Source organism: Scyliorhinus torazame, chromosome 26, assembly GCF_047496885.1.
Source record: "Scyliorhinus torazame isolate Kashiwa2021f chromosome 26, sScyTor2.1, whole genome shotgun sequence".
Lineage (NCBI taxonomy): Eukaryota > Metazoa > Chordata > Chondrichthyes > Carcharhiniformes > Scyliorhinidae > Scyliorhinus > Scyliorhinus torazame.
Window position 1 is genome coordinate 10989046 of NC_092732.1, and position 17430 is coordinate 11006475.

General features: G+C 50.8%; 1 long non-coding RNA gene across 1 annotated transcript; it reads right to left on the reverse strand.

Moving 5' to 3' along the window:
- Positions 1-2330: 2330 nt before the first annotated feature.
- Positions 2331-15735, reverse strand: LOC140403052 (uncharacterized). The gene is made up of 3 exons (XR_011938228.1): positions 15629-15735; positions 3098-3156; positions 2331-2492 (listed from the first exon to the last, which is right to left on the reverse strand). It is a non-coding gene; the product is annotated as an uncharacterized lncRNA (long non-coding RNA).
- Between the last annotated feature and the right edge of the window lie 1695 nt (positions 15736-17430).

The following is a 17430-nucleotide window of genomic DNA, read 5'->3' on the forward strand; positions in this document are numbered from 1 at the left end:
TTTAGTTAGGAATATCAGAATGTGTGCATTTGTTAATTCATAAAATATAAAACATACAGTGCACAAGAAGGCTATTCGGCCCATCGGGTCTGCATCGGCCCACTTAAGCCCTCACTTCCACCCTATCCCCATTACCCAATAACCCCTCCGAACCTGTTTGGACACTAAGGGCAATTTAGCATGCCCAATCAAGCTAACCTGCACGTCTTTGGACTGTGGGAGGAAACCGGAGCACCCGGAGGAAGCCCACGCACACACGTGGAGAACGTGCAGACTCCGCACAGACAGTTACTCAGCGGGGAATCAAACCTGGCACTCTGGCGCTGTGAAGACACAGTGCTAACCACTGTGCTACCGTGCTGCCCTATTCATTTAACTGTTTACTTATTAATAGAATCATAGAATTCGCACAGTGTAGAAGGACACACGGCCCATCAAGTGTGCACCGACTCTCTGAAAGCACACCCGAGCCAGACCGACTCCCCCGCCCCATCCCCATCACCCCACCGAACCTCCATTCTTGGACACTAAGTGGCAATTTAACATGGCCAGTCCACCTAACCTGCACATCGTGGACAGTGGGTGGAAACCGGAGCACCCGGAGGAAACCCATTCTCTGAAAAGGCAATTGAGGCAGAAAATCTCACCACATTTTAATTTACTTGGATGTCCATGTTTTCTTGAACAAACTTGACCGGCAGCGCAATAGTCCAGATGAAGTGAAGTGGGATGAAGCTGGGTAATGCTTTGCCAACAAAGAGTGAAACCTTCGGCCGAATGGCCTCGTTCTGTCTCATAACATTGTTTAAATAAACCGAGTTCTGATTATGACCCATGGCTCAAATTATTGTGTCCTCGTAAAAGCAACTAACAGGATGCTGAAAGGTATAGCACAATAACCCAAGCATTCTGTAAACTGGAGGACAATGTTCGTGACAGAACAACGTGATTTCACACTCAGCCCGTCAATTTAATTGGGGCAGCACGGTAGCCTTGTGGATAGCACAATTGCTTCACAGCTCCAGGGTCCCAGGTTCGACTCCGGCTTGGGTCACTGTCTGTGCGGAGTCTGCACATCCTCCCCGTGTGTGCGTGGGTTTCCTCCGGGTGCTCCGGTTTCCTCCCACAGTCCAAAGATGTGCAGGTTAGGTGGATTGGCCGTGCTAAATTGCCCTTAGTGTCCAAAATTGTCCTTAGTGTTGGGTGGGGTTACTGGGTTACTGGGTTATGGGGATAGGGTGGAGGTGTTGACCTTGGGTAGGGTGCTCTTTCCAAGAGCCCGTGCAGACTCGATGGGCCGAATGGCCTCCTTCTGCACTGTAAAATTCTATAAAAAATTCTATAATTCAGCACCATTCCTTACTCTGGAGACAATGCAACTCTCCTTGTCCACAAGCTGCAAGAGCTGGGCAACATTCTAGCTTCGGCTGATAAATGCAAACAACATTAGCGCCACACAACTGCAAAAGGAACACTTCAAACCTCGCCATCTAACATCACTGTTTCCATCTCTGAATGCTTCATTGCTAATATCCCAAAGGTTTCCATCGGCCAGTGACACACATGCAAAATACAAAATACAAGCCAGAAACTGGCAATTCTGGGGCTTGCAAGTCACCTCCTGACTCGCCAAAGACTGTCCACAATGTACAAGGTACAAGTCAGGAGCGTGCTGGATCCAACTGTTTTTCCAACAATAGAAGCACATGATCGAAGTAAGTCGCCTGATTGGAACGGCATCGTTCATTTTAAATACCCCTCCCTTCGTATACCAGGTATATTGGCTGGGATGTCTCCTGCTTGCAAGATGTTCTGTAGAATGGCATTTGGCAGAAACATTCCAAAGCTGCCATTGCGCCGGTTATAAGGACAAAGGTGCCAGAGCTTGCATCCACCCGCCCACATCACACACTATTCTAGTTTGTAAATATATTGACGTTCATTGACTGTGGTTCAATAATCTGGAACTCCCCGTCCCTGGACTTTGACTGTTACCTCCACCACAAGAGCTTCAACAGGCCAAATTACCGCCACGTTCTGTGAGGGGCAATTAGAAATTCGCAACGTTGGCATATCAGTGATGTTTATGTAATTGGAAAGATAATGCGACTAATATTGATAATAATGATAATAGTCATAACAAGAATTAAAAATGCATAAGTCGGTGCGAAATAGATTCTATATTAGACAAGTGACAAATGAGAGTTACAATATTTAGACAAAATTAAATCACCGTCCATTCCTACAGGCTTCCATTGAGGTTTTCATGCGTTCCTGGGCTTTCTGAATTAAAGGTACATCCAAGTCAATGATCCCAAAACACACGTGCATCCCACAAAGTGGAGGAACTTTTAATGGAATTATGACTGAACAATGATTATTGTTGAAAACAAAAGTTTTAAATGTTCTTCAACACGTCATACCTATCCCCCAAATTCTCTTCCGCATTAAAGGGTCGGATCTGCAGTAAACGCCAAATGAGCGTAAAGAGTCTGCAAGAGAAAACAGAAGCCATTGATCATCATTGAAACAGAGAAGCAGAATTTGGTCATCCAACCCTTGACCCTAATTCTCTATTGGATTGGAACATAGCTGGCCCAAATATCCGCAATGGTGTCCAATTGAAGATAGGCATTACAATCTTTGCTGGGATCTCCCACTCCCTTTAAGCATGTTGACATCAACTCTGAAATCTTCATCTAATTTTATGTTTTTATTCCTGGTATTGACGCCTGCAATGGAACAGGTTCTCTCTCTTTACCCGATCAAAGATATGAAACAACTTATCAGCTGAGTTAGATCATGTCTTTCTCTTCAATACTTGCGGGAATTTGAGTGAAATCTGTGTTGCCTATTCTCATAATCCAACCCGATTTTAACTCCGTTTTCATTCCTTTGAATCGTTTTTCTGGAATTCCATCTATGTATTGATTAATTCTCCAGACATATTTTTAGCGACTTTCAGTTGGAGAAAAACGGTAAATAGTGCAATGAAAAGTTTGATAATGTTTGCAACCTTAATTATCCATATTAAAGATTGTTTCGAAAGTCACTGAAGTGAAACGAGAGGTAGTAAGAAGGAAAATCTTGCAGTTACCTCTTTGTCTCGTTCATGGTTCTCCCAACCTGAGAACGTCTGATTGGAGCTACTATTGCCTGATACATATAAGAAAGAAAAACAATTACAACTTGCACACTAAACAGGTTAATTACCATGCAAAAGATCAAAGAGCATAAACTAAACATTTAGAAAATTGGAGCAGGAGGAGGCCATTCGGCCCTCCGAGCGTGCTCTTCCCTTCAATATAAGCATGGCTGGTAATCCAAGTCAATAACCTGATGCATTTCCCTCCCTATCTTTTGATCTCCTTCACCCCAGGTCTATATCTAACTGCTCCTTGAAAACAAAAAATGTTTTGTCCTCAACTGTTTCTTGTGGTAGCGAATTCGACAGGCAGACCACTCTCTCCTCATCTCTATCCTAAATGGTTTACTCCATCTCCTCAGATTGTGACCCCTGGTCCTGGACACCCCCCACCATCGGGAACATCCTACCTACATCTACGCTGTCTAGTCATGTTCGAATTTTCTAGGTTTCTATGAGATTCCGCTCATATTTCTAATCTCCAACAAATAGAATCCTTTTTTTAAAAAATCAACAAAATTTCAACAACCCCGCCCCCCCCCCAACAAGAAGAAAGAAACAAGAACACAACAATCTGAAATTATACATTAGATTTCCCCCATATACAATAACCCCCCATATAACATTTAAAAACGCAAATAGGGAAAAAAAACACCTTCACACAAACGCCACCCCAAAAGAACCACCCCCCTCCCTCCCCCGTCACCACCCCCCCCCCCACCCCCCCCCCCCCCCCCCCGCCCTCGCCCTTTGGCTGCTCCTGCTGCTGATCTCCTCCTAACGCTCCGCGAGATAGTCTTGGAACGGTTGCCACTGCCTGAGGAACCCTTGCACAGACCCTCGCAAGGCAAACTTTATCCTCTCCAGCTTGATGAAACCTGCCATGTCATTGATCCAAGCTTCCACACTAGGGGGCTTTGCATCTTTCCATAGTAGCAAAATCCTCCGCTGGGCTACCAGGGATACAAAGGCCAGAATACCGGCCTCTTTTGCCTCCTCCACTCCCGGCTCGTCCGATACCCCAAATAATGCCAATCCCTAGCTCGGCTTGACCCGGGCATTCACCACCTTCGACATAGTCCTCGCAAAGCCCCTCCAAAACCCATCCAGCGCCGGGCATGACCAGAACATATGGACGTGGTTTGCTTGGCGCCCCGAGCACCCCCCCACATCTGTCCTCCACCACAAAGAACTCAACCTAGACCCTGTCATATGCGCTCTGTGAGTAACTTTGAATTTTATTAGGTTGAGCCTGGCGCAAGAGGGGAAAGAATGAGGGCATCAGCCCACAGACCCTCATCTCTCTCCTCCCCAAGCTCTTCCTCCCACTTGCCCTTTAGCTCCTCTACCGAGGCCTGCTCCTCTTCCTTCAGCTCCTGGTAAATCGCCGAAACCTTGCCTTCTCCAACCCATATACCTGAAATCACCCTGTCCTGAATCCTACGGGAAGCAGCGGGAATTCCCTCGCCTGCCGCCTCACAAATGCCCTCACTTGCATGTACCTGAAAGCATTTCCCAGGGGTAGCCCAAACTTCTCCTCCAGCGCCCCTAGGCTCGCAAACGTCCCATCGATGAACACGTCCCCCATTCTTCTAATCCGTGCCCGATGCCAGCTCCGAAACCCCCCATCCATCCTTCCCGGGAGGAACCGATGATTCTCCCGAATCGGTGACCAAACCGAGACTCCTACCTCGCCCCTGTGTCGCCTCCACTGCCCCCAGATCTTCAGCATCACCGCCACCACCGGACTCGTGGTGTACCTTGTCGGCGAGAGCGGCAGCAGTGCCGTCACCAGAGCCCTCAGGTTCGTGCCAACACAGGACGTCATCTCTAGCCTCTTCCACGTCGGCCCCTCTCCGTCCATCACCCACTTACGGATCATCGCCACATTGGCTGCCCAATAATAGCCACACAAATTCGGCAGGGCCAGCCCCACACTGTCCCTGCTACGCTCCAGAAACATTCTCTTCACCCTCGGGGTCTTATTCGCCCACACAAATCCCATGCTTACCCGTTTGAAAAAGGCCTTGGGGATCAAAATGGGAAGGCACTGGAACACAAAGAGAAACCTCGGGAGGACCGTCATTTTGACCGACTGCACGCTACCCGCTAGTGAGAGTGGCAGCATATCCCATCTTTTAAAATCCTCCTACATCTGCTCCACCAACCGCCTCAAATTAAGCTTTTGAAAGGGCCCCCCAACTCCTAGCTACTTGGATCCCGAGGTACCGAAAACTCCTTTCCGTCCTCTTCAGCATAGCTCGTCTATCCCCCTTCCCTAGTCCCCTGAATGCACCACAAAGAGCTCACTCTTCCCTACGTTGAGTTTGTACCCCGAAAAGTCCCCAAACTCCCTAAGGACCCGCATGACCTCCGCCATCCCCTCCACTGGATCCGCAACATACAACAACAGGTCATCGGCATACAACGACACCCGGTGTTCCTCTCCCCCACCCCCCCCCGGACCAATCCCCTCCATTCCCTGGACTCCCTCAGTGCCATGGCCAACGGCTCAATTGCCAGTGCAAACAACAAGGGGGATAAGGGGCACCCCTGCCTTGTCCCCCGGTACAGCCGAAGGTACTCCGACCTCCGCCGATTCGTAGCCACACTCGCCACCGGGGCTCTATATAGCAGCCTGACCCAACTGATGAACCCCTCCCCGAACCCAAACCTCCGCAGCACTTCCCAAAGATATTCCCACTCCACCCGATCAAAGGCCTTCACCGCATCCATAGCTGCCACTACCTCCGCTTCCCCTTCCACCGAGGGCATCATAATCACATTGAGGAGCCTCCGCACATTTGTATTTAGCTGCCTACCCTTCACAAATCCCGTCTGGTCCTCATGAATCACCCCCGGGATACAGTCCTCAATTCTCGTAGCTAGCACCTTCACCAGCAACTTAGTCAACATTGAGGAGCGAGATCGGTCTATACGACACACATTGCCATGGATCCTTGCCCGATTCAAGATCGAAGAAATCAGTGCCCTGGATATTGTCGGGGGCAAGCTCCCCCCCTTTTCCCTCGCCTTATTAAAAGTCCTTGCTAGCAACGGGCCCAGCAGGTCCACGTATTTCCTGTAAAATTCAACCGGGCACCCAACCGGCCCCGCAGCCTTCTCCGTCTGCATGCTCCCGAATCCTTTAACCAGCTCCTCCAGCCCAATCGGCGCCCCCAAACCAGCCACCTCCTCCTCCTCCACCCTCGGGAACCTCCGCTGATCCAGGAATCGTCGCATCCCCTCCTCCCCCGCTGGGGGCTCAGACCTGTACAGATCCCCATAGAAGTCCCTAAATACCTTGTTTATTCTCACCGTACTCTGCACCGTATTCCCCCCTCTATCCTTAACTCCACCAATCTCCCTCGCTGCCTCCCTCCTATGAAGCTGATGTGCCAGCAACCGACTCGCCTTCTCCCCATACTCAAACGCCACCCCCTGCGCTTTCCTCCACTGTGCCTCTGCTTTCCCCGTGGTCAACAGGTCGAATTCCGTCTGGAGTTTCCGTCGCTCCCTAAGTAGCCCCTCCTCGGGGGCCTCTGCATACCTCCTGTCCACCCTTAAAATCTCCCCCACCATCCTCTTCCTCTCCCTTCCCTCTTTCTTCTCCCTGTGGGCCCTAATGGAGATTAGCTCTCCCCTGACCACCGCCTTCAACGCCTCCCAGACTACCCCCACCTGCACCTCCCGGTTGTCGTTGGCCTCCAAGTATCTTTCAATACACCCCCGCACCTGACCAAACCCCCCCCCCCCTTCCCTCATCCGCCAACAGTCCAACATCGAGGCACCACAATGGGTGCTGGTCCCTCTCCTCTCCCAACTCCAGCTCCACCCAATGAAGGGCGTGGTCTAAGATGGCTATGGCCGAATATTCGTTCCCTCCACTTTCGGGATTGCGCCCTACTCAAAATGAAAAAATCTTTCCAGAAGTAGGCTCTATGGACGTGGGACAAGAAGGAAAATTCCCTGGCCAGCGGCCTGGCAAACCTCCATGGATCCACTCACCCCATCTGCTCCATAAACCCCCTGAGCACCTTGGCCGCAGCCGGCCTCTTACCCGTCCTGGACCTAGAACGTTCCAGTGCTGGGTCCAGCATGATGTTGAAGTCCCCTCCCCCTCCCCCATTATCAAGCTTCCTACCTCCAGATCCGGAATCTGACCCAGCATGCGTTTCATAAATCCGGCATCATCCCAATTCGGGGCATATACGTTCACCAGTACCACCCGCACGCCCTGCAACCTACCACTCACCATCACATATCGACCTCCATTATCCACTACAATATTCAGCGCCTCGAACGACACCAGCTTCCCCACCAGTATTGCAACCCCTCTGTTCTTCGCATCCAGCCCTGAATGAAAGACCTGCCCTACCCATCGCTTTCACAGTCTAACCTGATCTCCCACCTTCAGATGTGTCTCCTGGAGCATAACCACGTCTGCCTTCAGTCCCTTTAAGTGCGCGAACACCTGCGCCCTTATGACCGGCCCGTTCAGGCCCCTCACATTCCAAGTTATCAGCCGGATCGGGGGGCCTACTTGACCCCCCCCCCCCCCCTGCCGACTAGCCATCTCCTTTTCTAGGCCAGCCATGTGCCCGCGCCTCCCGCACCCTCCAGTCCCCCAGGCGGCGGGTTCCCGCCCCGACTACCTCTCCCACTTCCAGCTGCCCTTTGGCCAATGCAGCAACAACCCTGTTCCCCCCCCCACTCCCCCGAGATCCTCATCTAGCCATTTTGCTCCCCCAGGACACTCCCATAATTCAGCTGACTCCTGCTGACCCCGGCCTCTCCCGCCATTCCATCGACCCCCCAGTGTGAAAATCCCTCCACCCCTTGGCAATCAGTGTGCGCTCATCTCCAGCACCGCCCACCCCTCGCCCCACCCCCATCCTTCCCTAACGCGGGAAAAAGCAGCCGCTTTCCTGAGCCGGCGCCGTCCCCTCTGGCGCAGCTGCTTTTTGCGACCTTATCCCAACTCCCCATCCTTGGGCCTCTTTCTCCGTGGGGCCCTGCCCCTCCAACAGCGACGCCTACACTCTGACACAGCCCCCACATCAAATCCATTCACCCATCCCCACCCAGCACCCAAGCAAAAAGAACATTCCCCAAACGCATTAAACACAGTAAACATCCCCCCACGACAAACCCTCAGTTTGAGTCCAACCTTTCAGTCTGGATAAAGTTCCATGCCTCATCAGGCGTTTCAAATCTCGCTGATCTTGGAATGTGACCCACAATCGCGCTGGCTGCAATATCCCGAACTTCACCCTCTTCCGATGGAGAACTGCCTTAGCCCAGTTAAAACCTGCCCTCTTCTTAGCCACCTCTGCACTGCAGTCCTGATAAATTCGGATCTCCGTGTGCTCCCACCTGCTGCTCCGCTCTTTGTTGGCCCAGCTCAGGACTCACTCTCTGGCCATAAAGCGGTGGAACCTCACCACGACAGCCCTTGGCGGATCGTTGGCTCGCTGGCTTTGGGTCTCCTTGCCAGGACCTGATGAGCCCCATCCAGCTCCAGGGTCCTCGGGAAAGCTCCCGCACCCATCAGCAAATTGAGCATATATGGCCCGGCATCGGGCCTCTCCACACCTTCAGGGAGACCCAGAATCCGAAGATTCTTCCTCATCGACCTATTCTCCATGTCCTCAAAATTTTCCTGCCACCTCTTGTGCAGATAGGGGTGCACCCCGCACACAGATAGTGGTGAAGAACCCCGCACACAGATAGGGGTGAGAAACCCACACACAGATAGCGATGTGGAACCCTGCACACAGATAGCGATGTGGAACCCCGCACACAGATAGCGATGTGGAACCCCGCACACAGATAGCGGTGAGAACCCCACACACAGATAGCGATGTGGAACCCTGCACACAGATAGCGATGTGGAACCCCGCACACAGATAGCGGTGAGAACCCCACACACAGATAGCGATGTGGAACCCTGCACACAGATAGCGATGTGGAACCCCTCACACAGATAGGGGTGTAGAACCCCGCACACAGATAGCAATGTGGAACCCCGCGCACAGATAGCGGTGTAGAACCCCGCACACAGATAGGGGTGTAGAACCCCGCACAGAGATAGGGGTGTAGAACCCCACAGAGAGATAGAGGTGTAGAACCCCGCACTCAGATAGGGGTGTAGAACCCCGCACACAGATGGGGGTGTAGAACCCCGCACAGAGATAGGGGTTTAGAACTCCGCACACAGATAGCGGTGAGAACCCCACACACAGATAGCGGTGTAGAACCCCGCACACAGATAGCGATGTGGAACCCCGCACACAGATAGCGATGTGGAACCCCACACACAGATAGCGATGTAGAACCCCACACACAGATAGCGATGTGGAACCCCGCACACAGATAGCGATGTAGAACCCCACACACAGATAGCGATGTGGAACCCCGCACACAGATAGCGGTGTAGAACCCCGCACACAGATAGAGGTGTAGAACCCCGCACACAGATAGGTGTGTATAACCCCGCACACAGATAGGTGTGTAGAACCCCGCACACAGATAGGGATGTAGAATCCCGCTCACAGATAGGTGTGTAGAACTCTGCACAGAGATAGGTGTGCAGAACCCCGCACAGAGATAGGGGTGTAGAACCCCGCACACAGATAGAGGTGTAGATCCCCGCACACAGATAGGGGTGTAGAACCCCGCACACAGATAGGGGTGTAGAATCCCGCACACAGATAGGGGTGTAGAACCCCGCACACAGATAGGGGTGTAGAACCCCGCACACAGATAGGGGTGTAGAACCCCGCACACAGATAGGGGTGTAGAATCCCGCACACAGATAGGGGTGTAGAACCCCGCACACAGATAGGGGTGTAGAACCCCGCACACAGATAGGGGTGTAGAACCCCGCACACAGATAGGGGTGTAGAATCTCGCACACAGATAGGGGTGTAGAACCCCGCACACAGATAGGGGTGTAGAACCCCGCACACAGATAGGGGTGTAGGATGGGCAGATGGATGGGCACATGGGACTGGGATATTATAGCTATGACTGAAACATGGCTAAGGGAGGGGCAGGACTGGCAGCTCAATGTTCCGGGGTACAGATACTATAGAAAGGATAGAACAGGAGGTAAGAGAGGAGGGGGAGTGGCGTTTTTGATCAGGGAGAACATCACGGCAGTTCTTAGAGGGGATATGTCCGAGGGTTCGCCCAGTGAGTCTATATGGGTGGAACTGAAAAATAAGAAGAGAGAGATCACCTTGATAGGACTGTACTACAGGCCCCCAAATAGTCAGCGGGAAATTGAGGAGCAAATATGTAAGGAGATTACAGATAGCTGCAAGAAAAATAAGGTGGTAATAGTAGGGGACTTTAACTTTCCCAACATTGACTGGGACAGCCATAGCATTAGGGGCTTTGATGGAGGGAAATTTGTTGAGTGTATTCAGGAGGAATTTCTCATTCAGTATGTGGATGGACCGACTAGAGAGGGGGCAAAACTTGACCTCGTCTTGTGAAATAAGGAAGGGCAAGTGGCAGAAGTGTTAGTGAGGGATCACTTTGTGTCAAGTGACCATAACTCCATTAGTTTTAAGATAGCTATGGAGAATGGTAGGTCTGGCCCAAGAGTTAAAATTCTTAATTGGGGCAAGGCCAATTTTGATGGTTCAGACAGGAACTTTCAGAGGTAGATTGTGGGAGACTGTTGGCAGGCAAAGGGACGGCTGGTAAATGAGAGGCTTTTAAAAATGTGTTAACCAGGGTGCAGGGTAAGCACATTCCCTTTAGAGTGAAGGGCAAGGCTGGTAGAAGTAGGGAACCCTGGATGACTCGAGATATTGAGACTCTGGTCAAAAAGAAGAAGGAGGCATATGACGTACATAAACAACTGGGATCAAGTGGATCCCTTGAAGAGTATAGAGATTGTCGAAATAGAGTTAAGAGGGAAATCAGGAGGGCAAAAAGGGGACATGAAATTGCTTTGGTAAATAATGCAAAGGAGAATCCAAAGAGCTTCTACAGATACATAAAGGGAAAAAGAGTAACTAGGGACAGAGTAGGGCCTCTTAAGGATCAACAAGGACATCTATGTGCAGAGCCACAAGAGTTGGGTGAGATCCTGCATGAATATTTCTCATTGGTATTCACGGTGGAGAAAGGCATGGATGTTAGGAAACTAAGGGAAATAAATAGTGATGTCTTGAGAAGTGTGCATATTACAGAGGAGGAGGTGCTGGAAGTCTTAAAGCGCATCAAGGTAGATAAATCCCCGGGACCTGATGAAATGTATCCCAGGATGTTGTGGGAGGCTAGGGAGGAAATTGTGGGTCCCTTAACAGAGATATTTGAATCATCGGCAGCCACAGGTGAGGTGCCTGAAGATTGGAGAGTAGCGAATGTTGTGCCCTTGTTTAAGAAGGGCAGCAGGGAAAAGCCTGGGAACTACAGACCGGTGAGTCTAACGTCGGTAGTAGGTAAGTTGCTAGAAGGTATTCTGAGAGACAGGATCTACAAGCATTTAGGGAGGCAAGGACTGATTCGGGGCAGTCAGCATGGCTTTGTGCGTGGAAAATCATGTCTCACAAATTTGATTGAGTTTTTTGAGGGAGTGACCAAGAAGGTAGATGAGGGCAGTGCAGTAGACGTTGTCTAAATGGACTTTACCAAAACCTTTGACAAGGTACCACATGGTAGGTTGTTGCAGAAGGTTAAAGCTCACGTGATTCTGGGTAAGGTTGCCAATTGGATTCAAAATTGGCTGGACGACTGAAGACAGAGGGTGGTTGTAGAGGGTTGTTTTTCAAACTGGAGGCCTGTGACCAGTGGTGTGCCCCAGGGATCGGTGCTGGGTCCACTGTTATTTGTGATTTATATTAATGATTTGGATGAGAATTTAGGAGGCATGGTTAGTAAGTTTACAGATGACACCAAGATTGGTGGCACAGTGGATAGTAAAGAAGGTTATCTAGGATTGCAACGGGATCTTGATCAATTAGGCCAGTGGGCCGACGAATGGTAGATGGAGTTTAATTTAGATAAATGTGAGGTGATGCATTTTGGCAGATCGAATCAGGCCAGGACATACTCAGTTAATGGTATGGCGTTGGGGAGAGTTATAGAACAAAGAGATCTAGGAGTACAGGTTCATAGCTCCTTGAAGGTGGAGTCGCAGGTGGACAGGGTGGTGAAGAAGGCATTCGGCATGCTTGGTTTCATTGGTCAGAACATTGAATACAGGAGTTGTGACGTCTTGTTGAAGTTGTACAAGACATTGGTACGGACACACTTGGAATACTGTGTGCAGTTCTGGTCACCCTATTATAGAAAGGATATTATTAAACTAGAAAGAGTGCAGAAGAGATTTACTAGGATGTTACCGGGACTTGATGGTTTGCGTTATAAGGAGAGGATGGATAGACTGGAACTTTTTTCCCTGGAGCGTAGGAGGCTTAGGGGTGAACTTATAGAGGTCTATAAAATAATGAGGGGCATAGATAAGGTAGATAGTCAACATCTTTTCCCAAAGGCAGGGGAGTCTAAAACTAGAGGGCACAGGTTTATGGTGAGAGGGGAGAGATTCAGAAGGGCTCAGAGGGGCAATTTCTTCACTCAGAGGGTAGTGAGTGTCTGGAATGTGCTGCCAGAGGTAGTACTAGGGGCGGGTACAATTGTGCCTTTTAAAAAGCATTTAGATAGTTACATGGGTAAGATGGGTATAAAGGGTTATGGGCCAAGTGCGGGCAACTGGGACTAGCTTAATGGTAAAAACTGGGCGGCATGGACTGGTTGGGCCGAAGGGCCTGTTTCCAAGCTGTAAACTTCTACGATATGGTACCATGCGGTACCTTGTCAAAGGCTTTGCTAAAGTCCATTTAGACAACGTCTACTGCACTGCCCTCATCTACCTTCTTGGTCACCCCCTCAAAAAACTCAATCAAATTTGTGAGACATGATTTTCCACGCACAAAGCCAGCACGGTAGCACAAGTGGATACCACAATTGCTTCACAGCTCCAGGGTCCCAGGTTCGATTCCGGCTTGGGTCACTGTCTGTGCGGAGTCTGCGTGTCCTCCCCGTGTGTGCGTGGGTTTCCTCCGGGTGCTCCGGTTTCCTCCCACAGTCCAAAGATGTGCAGGTTAGGTGGATTGGCCATGATAAATTGCCCTTAATGTCCAAAATTGCCCGTAGTGTTGGGTGTGGTTACTGGGTTATGGGGATAGGGTGGAGGTGTTGACCTTGGGTAGGGTGCTCTTTCCAAGAGCCGGTGCAGACTCGATGGGCCGAATGGCCTCCTTCTGCACTGTAAATTCTATGATAATCTATGATTCTAACCCCGCTCACAGATAGGGGTGTAGAACCCCGTACACAGATAGGGGTGTAGAACCCCGCACACAGATAGGGGTGTAGAACCTCGCACAGAGATAGGGGTGTAGAACCCCGCACACAGATAGGGATGTAGAACCCCGCACACAGATAGGGGTGTAGAACCCCGCACACAGATAGGGGTGTAGAACCCCGTACACAGACAGGGATGTAGAACCCCGCACACAGATAGGGGTGTAGAACCCCGCACACAGATAGTGGTGTAGAACCCCGCACACAGATTGGGGTGTAGAACCCCGCACACATATAGGGGTGTAGAACCCCGCACACAGATAGGGGAGTGGAACCCCGCACACAGATAGGGGTGTAGAACCCCGCACACAGATAGGGGTGTAGAACCCCGCACACAGATAGGGGTGTAGAACCCCGCACACAGATAGGGGTGTAGAACCACGGATACAGATAGGGGTGTAGAACCCCGCACACAGATAGGGGTGTAGGACCCCGAACACAGATAGGGGTGTAGAACCCCGCACACAGATAGGGGTGTAGGACCCCGCACACAGATAGGGGTGTAGAACCCCGCACACAGATAGGGGTGTAGAACCCCGCACACAGATAGGGGTGTAGAACCCCGCACACAGATAGGGGTGTAGAACCCCGCACACAGATAGGGGTGTAGAACCCCGCACACAGATAGGGGTGTAGAACCCCGCACACAAATAGGGGTGTAGAACCCCGCACACAGATAGGGGTGTAGAACCCCGCACACAGATAGGGGTGTAGAACCCCGCACAGAGATAGGGGTGTAGAACCCCGCACACAGATGGAGGTGTAGAACCCCGCACACAGATAGGGGTGTAGAACCCCGCACACAGATAGGGGTGTAGAACCCCGCACACAGATAGGGGTGTAGAACCCCGCACACAGATAGGGGTGTAGAACCCTGCACACAGATAGGGGTGTAGAACCCCGCACACAGATAGGGGTGTAGAACCCCGCACACAGATTGGGATGTAGAACCCCGCACACAGATAGGGGTGTAGAACCCCGCACACAGATAGGGGTGTAGAACCCCGCACACAGATAGGGGTGTAGAACCCCGTACACAGATAGGGATGTAGAACCCCGCACACAGATAGGGGTGTAGAACCCCGCACACAGATAGTGGTGTAGAACCCCGCACACAGATTGGGGTGTAGAACCCCGCACACAGATAGGGGTGTAGAACCCCGCACACAGATAGGGGTGTAGAACCCCGCACACAGATAGGGGTGTAGAACCCCGCACACAGATAGGGGTGTAGAACCCCGCACACAGATAGGGGTGTAGAACCACGGATACAGATAGGGGTGTAGAACCCCGCACACAGATAGGGGTGTAGGACCCCGAACACAGATAGGGGTGTAGAACCCCGCACACAGATAGGGGTGTAGGACCCCGCACACAGATAGGGGTGTAGAACCCCGCACACAGATAGGGGTGTAGAACCCCGCACACAGATAGGGGTGTAGAACCCCGCACACAGATAGGGGTGTAGAACCCCGCACACAGATAGGGGTGTAGAACCCCGCACACAGATAGGGGTGTAGAACCCCGCACACAAATAGGGGTGTAGAACCCCGCACACAGATAGGGGTGTAGAACCCCGCACACAGATAGGGGTGTAGAACCCCGCACAGAGATAGGGGTGTAGAACCCCGCACACAGATGGAGGTGTAGAACCCCGCACACAGATAGGGGTGTAGAACCCCGCACACAGATAGGGGTGTAGAACCCCGCACACAGATAGGGGTGTAGAACCCCGCACACAGATAGGGGTGTAGAACCCTGCACACAGATAGGGGTGTAGAACCCCGCACACAGATAGGGGTGTAGAACCCCGCACACAGATTGGGATGTAGAACCCCGCACACAGATAGGGGTGTAGAACCCCGCACACAGATAGGGGTGTAGAACCCAGCACACAGATAGGGGTGTAGAACCCCGCACACAGATAGGGGTGTAGAACCCCGCACACAGATAGGGGTGTAGAACCCCGTACACAGATAGGGGTGTAGAACCCCGCACACAGATAGGGGTGTAGAACCACGCACACAGATAGGGGTGTAGGACCCCGCACACAGATAGGGATGTAGTATCCTACGGATTCGCAGCGCGGGCGGAGCGTCCTACCTGAATGCCAGACTCTGCAGCGCCAGCCCGCGAGGATAGTGAAGATCACGAGATGGAGAATCATAACGAGCGAACCTCCATAAATCAGCGGCAGACAGTAAGGTTGAGGCGGCTCTGATGAAGACAAGACAACCTTGAAAAATCCGTTTCTAAGGCTAGCGGGAACTTGCAGAAATGTCGAGGCTACCCAGAAACACAAACTCAAGCTGGGAGAGGCCGGGCCACAAGCTCAATTTTACACTTTCACCAATTGCTCAGGTTGGATGAAAGACGGGTAGGAGTTGGGTTAACGAAACACAATGAGATAATCCTTATTTGCAAAGAATCTAAGTGTAGGGTGCAGCAGGAGGCAATGAGGTTGGGCATTATTTTTGCCTATTCTTTGCTAGATGAATCTCAGTTCCATCTAAAATCAACTTTGTCTCCGAGACAAACTTTATATCTCTTCTAACAAGTGTCCAATTCTGAATAAATCTATTCGATTTGGTGAGATTGATTAGAATCTGGAAATAACTATCAGTAGGACTCCATGGGGCACCAGTATTAAAGCCTTCTTTAATTAAAGCTCTCAGGAGGGCGATGTGATTTGAAGATTAGAGCACATGTGTTAGGATTATACACAAAGACTTCTGGGAGAGGCTTGTTTGCAGCTGAAAAACCTACATTTACGCATTGGGAAAATTTATCTTTTTCTGGGCTATGACTGCGATGAAATGCAAAAAACTGCTCATGGACAGCAGGGGAGAGGGATGGAAACTTGGAACTGAATTTTAATTTCCAAGTTTCGTCAGAAATGGTTGAGAATGACACCCTATCTCCCACCACGCAGTTGGTGTTTAGTAAAACAGATGTGCCTCACCATTCTGGATGGTAAACACTGACACACTGAGTGATGTGAAAAAGATCATTGGCGGGTAATGAGATCAATGTGCTTCCAGTTACGAGTGGTGGATTAGAATAAAAGAGAAGTGAGCAGCTCTGGTCACGCCGGGAAATAAATGCTGTAATTTCATTCGAGAAGGCCACAGATGAAATTGACGAGGATAGTTCCAGCCCGGGGAATTTGCAGCTATGGGGAGAGATTGGATAGGTTGGGGTTGAGGGGAGGCTGAGGGGAAATTTGACTGAGGTGTAAAAAAACTGTGAGGGGCCTGAATAAAGTGAATGGGAAGAGTCCATTACCTTTACCAGAGAGGTCAGTGACTGGGGGGACACAGATTTAAAGCGATTGGTGGAATGATTAGTGGGGAGATGAGGTTTACGTTTCCACCCAATTTTAGTGGAACTCTCTGACTGAAAGTGTAGTCGAGGCAAAAACTCTCGCCTTATTCAAGACCTTATTCGGTGCGCCAGTACTTTACCACGCAGGGCTAAATATTGGAAAGTGGGATGAGCCTGAGCGGCTCATGTCTGAACCGGCACAGGATAGGCACCGAGTGGTCTACGTTCAGTAAAAGGTCAACCATTCTGCTGTCCCATAATTCCGTGCTGCAGTCCAGACGCACGGGTGCCATTGCTCACAGTTAATCCCAATCCAGCAACACATATATCAGGCCAGTGAAATAAGAAAGACATACCTCTCCGATATGAGAACGGTTCACTGATAAGCTGCTCACTCGCGTTGGTTTGAACCGAACAGGTACAGCGAGCGCCGTTGGTGCATGTATCTGCCGACACTCTGAGCTGACTTCCCATACTGTATGCCCCGTCCGAGGCTATTGTTCCAGAATGGCTCCATTCCTCCGTCTCCCAAGTGGCTAGATTCCAGCGGACGCGAAGCTTAATCGAGGCCGCGCCGCTCA